The sequence below is a fragment of the Chelmon rostratus genome, chromosome 9 (assembly GCF_017976325.1).
Source record: "Chelmon rostratus isolate fCheRos1 chromosome 9, fCheRos1.pri, whole genome shotgun sequence".
Classification (NCBI taxonomy): Eukaryota; Metazoa; Chordata; class Actinopteri; order Chaetodontiformes; family Chaetodontidae; genus Chelmon; species Chelmon rostratus.
Genome location: NC_055666.1, coordinates 1620759 through 1636721, shown reverse-complemented (window position 1 = coordinate 1636721; position 15963 = coordinate 1620759).

The following is a 15963-nucleotide window of genomic DNA, read 5'->3' as shown; positions in this document are numbered from 1 at the left end:
AACGTAATGTAATATACCCATTTTAGTGTTCATACAATAAAAATCCAAACAGTTTTATTCATTGAAATTCATTGAATCCAAAATGACGGAAGATGACGTGGATCTCCTGCTGCCTCGTCAAGGACCAGATTCTGACTGGATCAGGCTCAAATGATTCTCTGCCTAATTCTTAAGTCTTAACTGTGTCACATTAATCTTAAAAAAATTCTAAGTCTCAGGAGAAGTCAGTTTTTCTTCAGAAAATGCACAGATTCTGGAAAATTAATCAGCAGCCATGATCCATGGGAACCTGTGAGATGAGAAAGCACAAAGAGGGAGGAAGAAACATGAGTTAACATTAATGGCACATGAATGCGTAGAGCTGGAGAGTGAAGCGAGCAGAGCTCACTGTATCATGGCAAGTCCACTGGCAGTCTAAGCCTAGAGCAGCATAACGAGGGGCAGGTCCAAGCTGAGCCTGAGCCAGCCCTAACTGTAAGCTTTATCGAAAAAAAAGGAAAAGCCTGCTGTCAAATGTAGAGAGGGTGTCTGCCTCCCAGACAAGAAGATGGTTCCGCAGGGGAAGAGCTTGATAGCTCCAATTCTACTTTTGGAGACTTGAACTGATTAATGGGTAAGCCTGCATTCTTGGAGCACAGTGTTCTGATGGGGTAATACAACACAATGGATTAGGGATCTAGCTCTATATCTTCATCACTTGTTTTCCTCAGTGTTCTCTTATCAACAAGCTATCTCCATGACAATTAAGCAAACTACATTATAACCCCAGGCAAAGCTACAAAGCACACAGTGAGTTAAGATGCATTCATATGCTGTGTGAAATACTGCTTATTTGATTGGAGCACAAATATGTTTTATTTCCATTTTAAAGGAAACCTCTTTGATTTTATTGACATGATATCCACTTGTCTGATATTCTGCATGCCTTTTTCCAAAAAGACTGCTGTTGTAATGTTTTTCCTGAGCTCGCAGGTGAGCACCAGAGTTTCTTTTTTTCTTACTAAAAAAAACAACACAAAGAGCTTTTTCATAAAGATCCTTACCCTAATTCTAGATCCCAAGAATCCGAACTGTGATCTCTCAGATTTATAAGACAAAATGACCGTTATCTTTCAGAACTCTAATTCTCAATACAAGCTTCTTTAGATGAATCAATTCATCTTCCCATGGTAGAACATTTGGTCCCCATGAGAATAGCAAACAGAACACATGCACATGCGTCTCTTGTCATTTATAGAAAGTGCTCAGGGGTGTGATGTCCAGTGAGTGGTGACATATTAGTCACAGCTGATCCTCTAAAAACTCAGGTGTGCTCGTATCAAAATGCCCTCCGGCTCCAATATGCTCCAGAACAGCCAAACCAGAGAAACCAGACGCAACAAGAAATCTGGAATCTCTGCGTCTCTCCCGCACCGATCCACCCGCGGATATTTTTGTGTCTCTGTATGATGAAGGTGATGTGAGTATTTATAGAAACATCCATTGCTGAACTCAACCCTGTGAAGCTTTCTGGGCCAATTCTCTTATCTGCTCTTTGTCAGGATTTTGATTTCACCCTCAGATCCAGAACATGTTTAGGTGGTTGCTTGCTAATTAATACAGACTCTGTGGTAGCAGATAGCACAGCGTGTCATTCATACAGACAGCCACCAGTGCTTTCATCTTCAAGTATAAAACATGAGACAAAATAGAGCAAATGAAAGAGTGTGCTTCAACTGAAGTAATTTCTCTTAGTGAGTCTAGTCAAGGGCCTCGCTATGCACTTCGTTAGTTAAGTGTGAGGCGATAGAGTGTGTGTGTGTTTCTTTTTTGGCCTTCTATTGAGCTAATAATACAAACAGATTATCAGCCCTGTCGATGACACTGCTGTAAAGAGGCTGTGAGTTGAAAAGCCAACTGTAATGAACACATCTCTTTTTCGCTCCACATTTCTGATGACACACTGTTAAAGCTTGCATATAATGACTGCACAGAGCATTGACTTTCAGAGTTTGACTGCTACATATGCACCAGATTTCTCAATTTTTGTAGAAATCTCTCTCAAGAAACCACAACTGAAAGGAAGCAAGACTGGATTATTAGCCGGGAAATGAGGCAAATGCCAGGTCCAAGAGACCTTACCCTCAAAATCCTTATATACAGTGTGTACCACTTAGTTTGTAGTAATTTTAGAAATTACCTGATACAAAGATTAAAAAAATATAATAATTACAAACTCTTGTTCACACAGTATCATTGGAAGTTTGTCATCATCATTATGTTACATATAGAATATTTTGGACAATACATAATTATCAAAAACTTTAGTAAATGTAATATGCAGTGAGCACTTACAGGGTATTCAGAGGTGAAAATACTGCAAACAGGAAGGACTGCAGCTTGCTCTGTAACCTAACTTTAATTTAAGTTAAGTAGGATAGTTGTTGAAAAAATGAATAAAATAAGAATAAGAATTATAAGAATAATAGTTTATGAACAAGAGTATGAATAGACAATGTTGTTTTAAGAGTCTTCCAAGAGTCTCATTTAAACTCATTTCTGTTCCAAAGGGCTATATTAACACTTCCAATCTGAGACATATCCAACATCCAGACATCCAGGATTTAAGATGTGTTTCCAGTGGAAAGCCAAAGTATGACCAAGGCTTTCAAATGTTTATCCGTTCCTAGATTTTAATGTTAAACTTCTGATTTGCAGAAGCATGGTAGGAATAACAGAACATGCAAGATCAGTGTTTCCTGTGAAAAAGGTTTTAAAGGAGCATACTCTAACCTTTCCACATCTCTCTGTTTTCCCAATCTTCTCCCAACTTGTATTGTTGGGACAAGCAAGCCTGCTTCAGCACGACTCCCTTCATTCAGCAGGTATGTCCTCTTTCCGCTGTGACGAGCATCTGGTCAGCCAAAGGTTGCCGTTACTGTCCCAGCCATCAGCAGCAGTGACCAGGCCAACCCTGCCAGAGCTCCCTTCAGTCGCCTGGCTCTGGGCCGCAGAGGCTGCTGTACAGACCTCAGCACATTCTACTGTATGTCAAAGACGATGAGATTACCATGTGTGCATGCAGTATGATTACACTGCATTATATGTAAACATTTGTGTAAGTATAAAATGTGATTTGCAGAAAGGTGACAAACGACTTATGGAAGTGCAAGAGAGCATTCATCCCTCAAGAACAGGGCAATTTTTCTGTAAAAAAAAACAGCCTGAAGTTGTCAGTTCAACAAAAGATCAGTGATTGAATGAAGAGCTTGAAAGCTTTAAATCTCCTTTAAGAATAAAAAAAATGGCTGATTCATCACATCACACTGGATTGGAGCTGAAATGAGTCATTAAAAAAATGTGAAAAAAGAAGGAGGCAACTGCAGGAGACTGATGGTCAAACCATGAAAAATAACAAGTTGTTGCATCGCTACTCTAGCTGAGTGGAGAGAGATGGTAAAGTAACTTGATCATTTACTACAGAACCGCACAAGATGCATGAAGGATAAATGCAATTCAACTGTCTATTGCCTAAAATAGGGCTACAAATTCTTAGTAAATCTCCCCCAAAGAGTGTTAGTGAGGTATCCAGTCTCAGCTGGAGTCCTCCTTGTCATAGAACTCTACTGCAGCGATTACCTCTTCCAAAAAATATCCCAAGGTTCACTGTTGCTTTCATTGTCTCCTGAAAGACAACGCTGTCTTAAAGTAAAGGAACCGCTGCAAAGAAAACAGATGTGTCACAAAACGCTGAAAACACACTGGCAAACTGTTCCCTAAACTGAATTGTGCAGAGTGCTGTCTAAAGGCCTCAGTACAATTCATAAAAAAAGTGCTAATTGCTGAGCGCCATCTGAAACTATCTACCACACCTTTTGAGTGGGGGGGCAGGCGCATTTCTGACAATTTTTGTGACCTTTAGAAAAACTGACGTTCAAATCTTGACTTTTTTCTTTCAGTGCACTCCACCAGATTCTTGCACACAAATTAATTTTGTGCTACCTGCTTGTTCACATCCAGAATGCTCTGATGTGTTAACTATATGGAAGCCTTAATATTGTGAGGAAAATCTGCAAGAAGGGTCAAGTTAATTTCTATTTCTACTTTGATGAGACCTAAATACTACCTTGAAATGGCAAATACATATACTGAAACATTTGTTTTAGAATATGAAGTGACTTAACTTAAACCAGAAAAATGAAGAGTTTAAATTAGACACTGCAATCAAAGGTGGAATTAACAAAGTCACAAATGAAAACGGCTTTCACATTCCTCCCATCTTCTTCTATGTTTGCAGCTTTTCTTTTTAAATGTACTGTTTCATTTAGCATATTTTAATCAAAATGCTATTGATGGTGACAAACAACCTCCCCCAGCTACTCAGTGTACTAAAAGCATTCTACCTTAAAATAGTGAGTTATAATTTCCGCAAAATTAAAATACTATTATAATTAATTCCAAATGTTAATTAATTCCAAAAATTTGAGCCTTGAACCTCAATTATCAACAATCTTTCTCCAGAATCCTTTACTGCAGCTGTAATGGAAAACATACTGTAGCTGGATCTTAGTTACTACATGAGAAACACTCATAGTGAAGAATAAAAGCAAATTCCTAAACTTAGGAATCATTATTGCTTTGCTTCACCACTGATAGGCGTACTGTTACGTCACTGTGATTTACTTGTCTGTCATATTCCATCTTAATCAGCTGACCATTAGTGTTTCACTCTCAGTTAAATCATATCTTGCCACAGACTCCGTGAGCCAATCATCTCATTGCTGTCAATTTTTTTAAAATTGTTCTCTCTGCTGCTGTCAGTTGTCATTTCAGTCAAATCGATGTAACCCTCCTCCACCTGATTCACCTCGTCGTTGTCATATTAAGCACCAACGCTCAAACCGTCATGCTCATTCTAAGTAATGTGTCATATCATGTCTGTCCAGATCTGCGGCATGTGCTCCAGCGTCTACATTATTCTGTACAACCAAGACATCACTTTCCCCTGAACCCCCCTGGAAGCCGGCCATGTGACTGGAGATCAGGACCAAAGACCAGCGGCAGAACATCTAAGCAAGAAGCTGGTCAGAGGTCAACAGGACCGGAGGCCGGCAAGAGGGCAGCAGGACTAGAGACTGTGCTGTCAGGGGAGGTGATGCAGCCATTGACTTCAGGCTAGACCCAGCATGGGGGCTACTGGAGGAATCCAGTTTAGCCAACACGGTCCTCTTAAAATTTTCAACTCCATTTAACAATTTATCCATGCCTGAAGCTTCCAAAACCAGGGTTCTGAATGCATAGTTTGTACAAAGGAGGTCATTGGCCCTCAGCTTGTCCTTCCAGTCAATCACATTGTTCAAACAAAAGGAGAAATAATACATACCAGAGCTCAACTCCTTACCCTCCTCAGAATGAGAAATAATGTCTGCTGGGTTCATTTCTGGCCAGTTCATTCTGTCACAGTTGTGCCGATGGGGAGAACAATGAAGAAAGAGGTTCAACCCAAATGCAGCTTCCAAGTCAGGGTCAGTGCAGTGCAAACTATTGATTAATAAGAATGGCAATAACAAAAGGCTTATGGGAATGGTAGTGCAGGCAAAGGGCAAGCCCAAAAAAATAAGTCCAAACAGGCAGACAAATCCAAAAAGGGAGCAGAAAGTCCAGTAGCACAATAAAGCTAAGCCAAAAAATCACAGAAAATACCGGAAAAACAGCTGGAAAGGGCTGAACTCTTGACAAGAAATGTACAAGGATGAAGGGCACAGACTGAGGGAAAACACTCTATACTCTATACTCTACTGTAGCAGTGACAGTGAAATAGGTTTGGATGCTCCATCATGAAACACAGTTTAAATGGGTTTGTGTGTGTGTCTATTTGGAAAAACCTCAGGATAACCCAACGATGGCTGACCCACTGAATACAAATAAAATGGTACACTCAGATGCTAATGTATGTGTAAGGTATGTGTAAGTATGTAAGGTAAGTCATATAGGTTTTTCTTGTCCTTTCCCGTTTGCAGTGTTTAGACCGACTTGCAAACATAAGTGAAAGAGGAGGTTTTATTCAGTTTACAGGAAGTGCACTTCTGCTACACACTACTTCAGTGTTTGCTCAGTGAAATGTCGCTTGTTCATGGCAGGTCTCGTTGTGTGATTGTTTTCAGAAATCAAATAGATTTTTTTTTCCATTTTCATAGGAGAGTGTAAAGCTAATCATGATCAGTAGAACAGATGGAATACCAATTATTAGAAAATACTAATTATTTCAGGAAATATTTATATATTATTTATATTAAGCCTCTCCTGGAATGAGAATATATTGGATTATTTGTCAGTGTTGTTTTATAAACAAACAAACAAACAGTAATGAAACGATAACCCTGTATCCGTAGTGTAACAAAGGTGTGGTTAATAATGGGGGGGCTGGGAGACCTGTCAGGATGGCACATTCGCCCATTAAATATGAACAATAAGGTTGACTGTAATGCTAATGATTTGAGTCTCATACCACAGCAGGAGATGATTGTGAACACACTGTCTATTTAAACTGACTGATGAGTGCACAGATGGATGTGACTGATTATCTGTTTTTGCATATCATCAGTTTCCACCCGCTTTCATTTTTCACACACTTACGTTGAATGAAGCATTTCTTGGTCAGATCCTGACCAAACCTACGGCTGTTGTGCCACCTGCGTAAATGCACACATCACTTTCTCAATTCAAAGATGGACTTATCATCCCAGCCGCTGTGTGAGGCTGCAGGTGTTTAATTTACTGCAAAGAAACAATCTGACACACGGCTAGCTGTTGACGAAAAATGAAATGACTGCAGGCCGACTGAAGTTCCTGCAGCCTCTCAGATACAGTCAGTGACATCTGAACAACATTACTGTAAGATTCAGACATTAATCTACCATGTTTCAGACATGCCTAAGTCACACGAATTTAGATGCAATACTATCCAAAAGTAAAAGAACCAAAATACATGAAAGTTGGTTTGTGATATTGGAGCTGAGTGCATACCTTTACTGACTCAATGTAAACTGAGGCTTTTGTGCTCTCTGCAGTTTTTATTATGGACCAATCTCTGCATAAAAACATTGTGTCAATGTGTCCTGGTGTTGTCGTCCTGTGATGTTGGCTACTCTGATAAGATAAGTTATTCATCTTGTTGACAGGAGATCAGCTGCACAGATGAGTACAACACACTGTACGCATACTGTCGTACACAGTTATTTCTCCTTGTATATCATTGATTTTACATGTGTGTTCATTTTTCACGCAGTTCTGTAGAATAACCAATCTTCTGGGACTTTCATAGTGTAGAATAGATATACAGTAATCAGTAATTACTGCAGAGGTGTCTCACTTCTTCACGCTTGCTGCCTCATTTTGAAGAACCTCTATTTTATGTTAGCTAAAAACAAATATCTGGATCAATGTTTTAAGTTTTAGCTTAAGATGTTAATGACTTTAAAATAGCAGCAGCACTGGACAAACTACCAAACTACAGCAGTCAGATGGCAGTAAATCTTTTGAGTTTCCATAATCACTGCTCCTCCTTGTGGGCAGACAAAGCATTGCAACTGATTTCCACACATGGTGCTTCGGGGCGTTATGAGTCAGAGCTGCATTCCCTATGTCAATGTGGGTGTAGTGACAATTTTCAAAGAAGATAAAGAATACAAATTGCCACTTAGGATAGGAGCAGTCTATTAGTTTTGACACGTATCCACAGTCCACAATATGAAGCAATTCAAAGTACTCACAGATCTGTTCTTAGTGTCCATTTATTGTTCCATAATGTCCATAATTGAAGCAAATCCAAGCTAACAAAAATTCAAAGGGCATGATTCAAGATCGGAGATCATACGGTCAAAAAACATCTGCCGTGATGCGCCTGCTCACCCTCTCAGAACAAAGGGCTAAAACACACACACCTGTGCGTCAGGCCAGATACAGGTACTCCACCCATATCCAAACATCACTAAGATAAATGAATGGTTTTCTTTTCTTAATATTTATAACATAATGTATTCATAATTTATTGTTTGCTTAGATTAAGTGTAACTAAAATTCACTGTAAAAACTGAACTTAATAAAGACCACTATAGAATGGCTTCTACATTGGGGAATCTCTTTACAGCCAAGGACCCAGGGGGAATCCAGGGTCTGTATGAGGTCTAACACAGACCAGCCATTCTAAGTGGCTGTATCTGAAAGCCACAGTAAGACCACATTCATCTGGGGACAGGATCGCTACACTGTATTTTCAGCATCACTAATAATTTATGATCAGTGGAAAATGTATTTCAAAATAGAAAACATAATAACGTTTTACAGCCCATTCATAAAACAAGGTTGGGCAGGTGTTCTCAACAACATTTGTCCAAGGACAAGAATTATATTGTTTAATATTTTCACTTTCTTACCAAATTCATGTTATTTTTATCAGCCTGTATCAGTGTGGAAAAAAATGGAAAATCCATTATAATGATCAGATAATTAACTAGAAAATGCTGTCAGACCTGCTAAGGAGGCAGTCAGTGTTCATTACAAAACCCAGGGTTCAGCTACTGATGAATTAGTCCTCATCTCAACAAAAAGCTCTTCTGTGGGATCCCAGGAAGCACACAAAAATACTCATCTTGAAATACAGTAACAGGTGGCCACCAAAAATGAACCCAAGTTCCTTCTCTTGTGTGTATTAGACAGAGTTAGTGATTCTCAGACAGCTGCAGAGTGATCTGCTGTCCCCGGCCAGTGTGCTGCTGTCAGCTGCAGGGAGTGGCCAGCCTGGGAGCCAAGCCCTCAGGATAGAAAAGAATCTACTTCTGTGGATGAATGGATGAACTATGTGGCCAGCGGACACTAGTTCACACTCACTGAGTCATGGGCTGGTCTGGATTGGTTTATCATTTGGTCTGGATACTGACCGAGGTCCATACTTTGAGGAGCCCTACCTTTACCTATTGTCCTACATGTTGTCTGCCCTATATCTAGTAGCACCCAGTTTGGGGGAATAATGAAGTATTTCGTACCATATCGTTGTTGGGAAGAGATGAGAGGTGTCAGCCCCAGCTGTGGGTTACACTCCCAGGCGACCCTGGACACATGGTTCGTCGAGCAGATCAGGAAATGACAGCGGGTTCATCAGGTGGTCTGCCAGCTTCACTTCAGGGCAGATGGCAGAGGTCCTGGCTGAGGTGTTGCTGGTGCACTCCTCAGAAGAGGTCAGATTTGGACCTGCGACACAAAATTCTTGGTTTATCAATTTGGGCTGTGAGCCACTCAGTTTGTTTGGAAAAAGGTGAAATTGTGAATATCCTTTAAAGCAAGATGGCAGCTTACACTTTCTGACACCAGTGAATTCATTCAAGTTTGTCGCAAAAGGGATGCATACTTCAAAACATCACTATGGCCAAAGTGTATTCAACGCATTCTAAAAGACTTACGGTTTAAATATCTCTTATATTTCAGGACATCATTCAATCATAGTTTTCCAAACTGCTTAACTGTCAGAGACATAACATGACTACTACTTATAAATGGACAGCAGGGTAAACAACACTTAGTTTGATCACACAATATAAAGCTGCAATGATATTCGGACCATAATTGCCGTGGTTACAGAGATTTCTACACTATGGTCATTAGACAGCTGTGTGGCTGCACGGTTATTAAAACTATGACTAAAAATTTTATCTGTCTTACCTCATAACAAGATATATATATATATATATATATATATATATATATATATATATATATATATATATATATCAGCGTGTGTGTGTGTGTCAGGGAGGCTACTAAGCTCTTGACTGAACCTGCAGTGTTGGGACCTCACCACATGGCTGAACAAAGACAGGTAAAACTAAAGCCTGCTGAAGAACTCAGAACAAAGAACAAAGACCTCAATCATTGCTGAGTGTTTTTGTGTGCTTATTAGCACATGCCGTTGATTGTGTGTCCTGCGCCGTCTGGCTTGTTGTTTTGTAAAGCCAGTAAGCTGCAGTAAGCTTTATCAGTGCCATGGCTGACAAACCCTGAGCTCACTTCACCTGTCGGTTTTCTGTGTGATAAAGAGACAGTTACCGTGTCTTTCCACTGCAATTAGGATCCCCTAATTGCCACTGTTTGAATGACTTTACCCCCCCCCCCTCTTTTTTGCTAACCCACACACATACACATCCATGTGCCTTTACAGGCACTCACATACACACCTTAAAGGCACAGGCAGCTGTAGCAGACACAGCTTTGCTCCCTGAGACCTGGAAACACATCCTCCACTGAGCTTCTCATATTTTATTGTTAAGCCTTGCGGACATGAACCTCAGGTGACGTAGCCACTGACACAGTCACGTCTGCCATCATTCCTTCTTCTTCTCTGTCTACCCATCACTTCTTCTCTCTCCTTTCATGAGACTGTATCTGTTTGGTTATTGGTCCCTGGTCTCAGGGTGGTGCACTGCTATTACTGAAATCATATTAAAAGCAAGACAGTATTGACTTTACAGACAACAATGATAGAAATGGGGATAAAATATACAAGGACGGGCAGAGGAAACCTGCCTGAAACAAATATAAAACAAACAAGGGTAAAATAATAGTCACAATAATCACAATAACAAACATCATGTAGTTACTGGATTAAGCTGAGTGTAAGTACTGAGTATTTTAGTGGAAACCTGTTAATATGGCATGTGTGTTTATACGTATGATTGTGTGTATGGGAGCAAAGATAGTAATGACAATTATAATAATAATAATACATGCACTGAAAAATGAAGAGGTAAAAGCAAGGGAAAAATAAAACATGAGTGAATACATAGTTTGTAACTGATTTACTGAGATGTCACATCTTGTAGTACGGGGATCTTGGCAGCGTGAAATAAGGGACACTGATGTCACTGATGTCAGTGAACAGTCGAGTCCCATATCCCATCGCCCTAATCGTAAAAAGTAATAACAATTTTCTAAATCAAGAAGAATACATTGAGCCACAATATGTTAACAATAGGGGGAGGAAAAAAAATGTGTGTGTGTGTCAATGTATGTCTAAGTATGAGTACAATGTGCTCAGTGCTGAATCATAGCGTACCTGAGCACCAGGTGTGCAAACCAGTTGCTATGTTTAGTAACAAGGAGGAGCAGTGATTATGGAAGCTCTGACAGTTTACTGCTATCAGACTGCTGCAGTTCAAAGTGAGCCCAGTGCCCGGTCTTATTTTAAGGTATTCAAGGGCTTTTTGTAAAACACTGATGCAGATATTTGTTTGTAGTGAACATAAAATAGAGGTTTTTCAAATTGAGCAGCAAATGAGAAGGCTGAGGATGCCTCTGTAGTATCAGACTATTGATTAGACATCTATTATTTGCCATGAAAGTGCCAAAAGATGCATTATTCGATACAGGTGGAAAAGCAATAATTGTTACAATTTGTGCAAACTGACCCAAATGCTGAATTCAGACAAAGGAGGCATGATGAGTATAAAAAGTCAGTGGTTTTAATGAGTACCTCAGAAAATGTGCAACAGACGAATCTCCGAAAAAACTGAACTGAGGCGACTGACAGTGAAGTGTCCAAAATGCAGTAAAACTCACAGGAAATACGCAGACAGGACGGACTGGAGAAGACGATGATGAGACACCTGAACACGAAAACAAGAGTCAGGAAGGCAGAGAAGCAGACAAGGAAAAGGTACCAAAATACTGAAGTGATCTCTTCAGGGTCTCAGGCGTTACCACATAGATAAACTGATGATTTGACGAATACTGGGTAGAAAGGCCGGTGCTTGTATAGTTTGGAGGGTACAGCGGGTGAGTTTTGATTGTCAGATTGCAAGCAGGTGTGCTCAGGAGAGGAGGAGGCGGGACCTCACTTGCCCGCCACACCCTGCAGTGAAACATACACACAACAAACAGGAGACAGAGGGACAGGGAAACACAAAGACACTATAGGGAAAAGAGGGGAAACTGCAGATCCCCACAGTAATATACAGTAAAAAATAAGTCTGTGTGACGTACTGTGTGTGGCACTCGTCTGTGCAGCTGATCTGCTGTTAACAAGACATATAATTTGTCTTGTCAGCGTAGTCTACCTGCCAGTGCTACAACATGCCAGGACAAAGTGACACACTGGTTTGATACAGAGATTGGCCCATGATGAAAACTGCAGAGAGCACAAAAGCCTGAGTTTCTGTGGCTATATTCATCAGGGGTGCACAGACAGTGCAGCTCAGGCAGATATGAAATGTCTAACAGTACTGTCTGGATGTTATAATAATGTCATTCACATGTCACTGAATGTGTGGCAGAAAAACATCAGTACTGCTGTTCTGATTGTCTACAGCTGTCTGTTTGTCAGATTCTTTCTCTGAGTATATTAAACAACTGCAGCATCACAGAGCAGCTGAAAAGATAAATGTGCCTTTAAATTGAAAGAGTAATGTGCACATTCATGCAGCAGTCATAGCTTTTTCCAAGAAATGTGTTTGTCAACATAAAGGCGTGAAGAATTGAAGTTATATTTTTCTCATGGAGAAATTAGAAGTTAAGTCAAGTCAGAGCAAGGCAACACTTTTCTTTTCAGAGCGAGGACAGGGTAGGCCTAACATTGTAACATTGTATCCTAACAGTGTACGTAGCTTCATGCTGTATTTGGATGAGTAAATATTTTGTTAATATCCCTTAATATGGATAGTTTGCTGAGTGGAAGTATGCACATTTGTCGTTTCTAATGGTCATAGGATAAAGTGCAGATGTGGACAAAGCGTGTTTTCTGTAAGCGTTTCAGGCCTAGCGCTAGCGAGGTCGACTCGTGTTCATGGCTGCATGGTGGTTTTGGGTAGGGATGTTCCTGTCGACTGATTTCCCTGTTGATTAAACACAAAGTTACAGTTAATGTTTTTGTTGTAGGTTGGAGCCAGCCCTGAGACTTTCCTTAAACATTTTGAGCCCAGACAGCCCTCCCTCGTATGTGCTGGGGAGGAGGGGAACAAGATCCAAAGGTCATTGCTGACCACAAGGCCAAGACATCGAAGAACTTTGGAACTGAGTATCAAATTGCTATGTTTGTTTGTGTCAGAACAAATATGGAAATTCCTGTTTTTGGAAGGATCAATAATATCATCATAAATGAAGAGCAAGCTTTTATTTTCATTTGTGAAGCTGACATTCTTTATTTTGATGATCACTTGAATGCTTTCTGTGTCGAGGAGAGAACTGATTCATTTTCTGTTATTGCTATTGATGAGCTGACTTATTACAGAGCCTTTGACAAAATGTTTGCAAATGAGATAAGAGAAAATACGTACATCGTGCCACATTGCCATATTGTCTGACCTGTTATATTTCAGGGCTGATTGTCCATTGTTGTTGTAAAGCAAATGCTTTTTTGTATATATAAATGGTGTAATGGTTCATAGTACAGTTATATTGCACACAACAAAATCCAACACATCCCCTCAAATTGGACAAGAGTGAATTGGAGCAGTTCATTGGCATTGTAGTGTACATGAGTGTTTCACCAAGATCGATTTTTGCATCATACCTAAATTTATATCTATTGTATGTGCTACAGAAAAATTAACAAACTCCTCTTAATTTAGGATCAATTTGAAAGCAAAAACACAGAGAATTAATTCAGGCGTCAAGGGGTTAAACTAAAAGCTTTTTTTGCAATAATGTCCTCTTTGTCTTCTTTTATAGTGTGTAATAATATAGTACTGTGTAAGTGGAAATGGAAATTAGAAATTGACTCCCTACAGTGTTTTTTTTTATGCATATCAAGTCTAAAAGAGTTAATAATAGACTTAAATTTTACATCCTCTATAGAGATATAGGAACTCTATTTAGTGTTTAAAAATACACTGTCAGTGCTACCTTTTGACAACTCAGCTCTGACCTGTGTTGACCTGTGTTGTGTTAAATTTCAACTATTGAGAGAGTTGGTGCAACTCTGTCACAGTGTAAAATATATAACACTTTCAAAGTGTAGTTTTGACTCTGAAAGTGTCTATATTGGTCCACACTACACAAAGTGTTGAATTTAACTCAGTAGGTGTTGAATTAGCACTGCTGATTTTGCTGTGTAATAATCATAATAATAATATTCTAATATAATATTTTTTCCCTCACTTTATCTTATCCCACGTCTTCTTTGCCCAAGTTTCTCCATTATCTGTCTAACCTTGGCCTGTTTGCAATATGGATGAGAAAACACCGTCATCCACCTCATCACTGGGATTGTCGTGTCTGTGTGCAGCACAGCAATCCTGAACCCACCGTAATTTGCAACCTCTTCCAGGTCAGATTCAGAAGGCTGTTGCAGCCGAGTACCTCTTCATGGGTGCCACCAACATTAGCCTAGTGGGGTTCATATGCTGCCATGTTTTTGGCACTATTGTTAGCCTTGCGTTAAAAATTCTATCATGTCTGGTTTCCAGTGGATCTTCTGGAGGTGCTGTACAACTTCACAAGATCCGTGACAGTGCCCCCTACTGTATAACAGTGAAAACACAGATTGCCAGAATATCTCATTAATGGCAGACAAGCGCTCTGTCATAAATGATGAAAAATCTCTTCAATGATGGGGAAAGTGTTCAAGGCAATTTGCAGTAGGGAAGATAACATTTAATAATGCTGTATTTTAAAGAGATGTCAGTGTAGTGAGTGCACCACAAATGTCATCAGAGGAGCAGCTCTTCATTAGATCAAACCCAATAATTTACAACTTCTTAGATATCTAGAATGGTAGAGCTCAGTACCTTACACCAGCTGAAGCTGCTGATGAAACTGTGTGTTTATTTAACTACTGCACTATGGCAACCAGCCGTGGACTCAACAGGGTTTTGAATCTGTAGAGTGTACACACTGGAAAAGTGGCCAGATTAACCATACTGACGTGAATATGCACAATAAATTCACTTCTGTTTGTATTGTTGTTGCACACCACTGTTGTATATAAGAACTGTGGTACCTACCTACAGCTGGAGAACAATAATATGTAATTAGTTGATTTTAATTTTAATGGACAGTTTTACTCTATTAATATGCACCTTGCATTATTTTCTGTTAGCACAAAACCTTAAAGTAAATAAAGTATTAGCAAATAAACAAGTAATTTGTAGATATTAGTAGTTTAGAACTTGGACATAGTATAGATAAAGGAGTATATTATAAGGCTAAAGTGATGTGAGCCGCGCCTCTGATTTGTAGGCACTCTATTCCTCTCTTTTCTCTACTGACTGGAGGAAGATCTTGACAGGACTGAGCAGAACCCTGACCTCATCATGGTACAAGGTTTTGCACTGACTCGACTCTCGACTTACTAGAGAAACTTTTGACTCTCTGGTCCTGCAAAGTGAAAGGTCAGGCACTATGAACATCCATAAATTTCATGCCAGTCCGGCCTGTACATGCTGATATTATCTTTCTCAGAGAAGTGTTGGATCAACAACCAGCGAGGATTGTGTGAATTTGCCTACCACAGAGGCCTCAGCACAAGACCACAGAAACAAAGAGAGAGAGAGTACATCTTTGACGGACATCATTCAGCTTGCTAAAAAACACTTTTACCTCCTGGCATCTATCTTCATAACTCACAAAAACAAAACAAAAACAAAACAGAAAACTTGGCCAGAACCCCAGCTTTTGTTGTTAAATTACGAGACAATTTGCTGTCTTTCTTTCTGTTCTTTTCTTTCTTTTTTCTTTTTTGGTTTCAGTTCCTTTTCTTAGGCCTGCATTGTTTTCCCCTCCAGGCCTCCCACCAAACCCACTCATACTACCACTACCGCTCCTCACCCCACCCTTCACCACCCCACCCAATGAGCTGAGAAATGAAGCTAAATACACTTGACCTTGGCAGACCGGCGGGGGCCACCCAGTAGGGGCCCGGCACTGGCATCTTGGTTCTCTGGCTTGATGCCAGCGCTGACGGTGCTTGGAGGGTTTGGCAGCGATTATGGTCCTTGG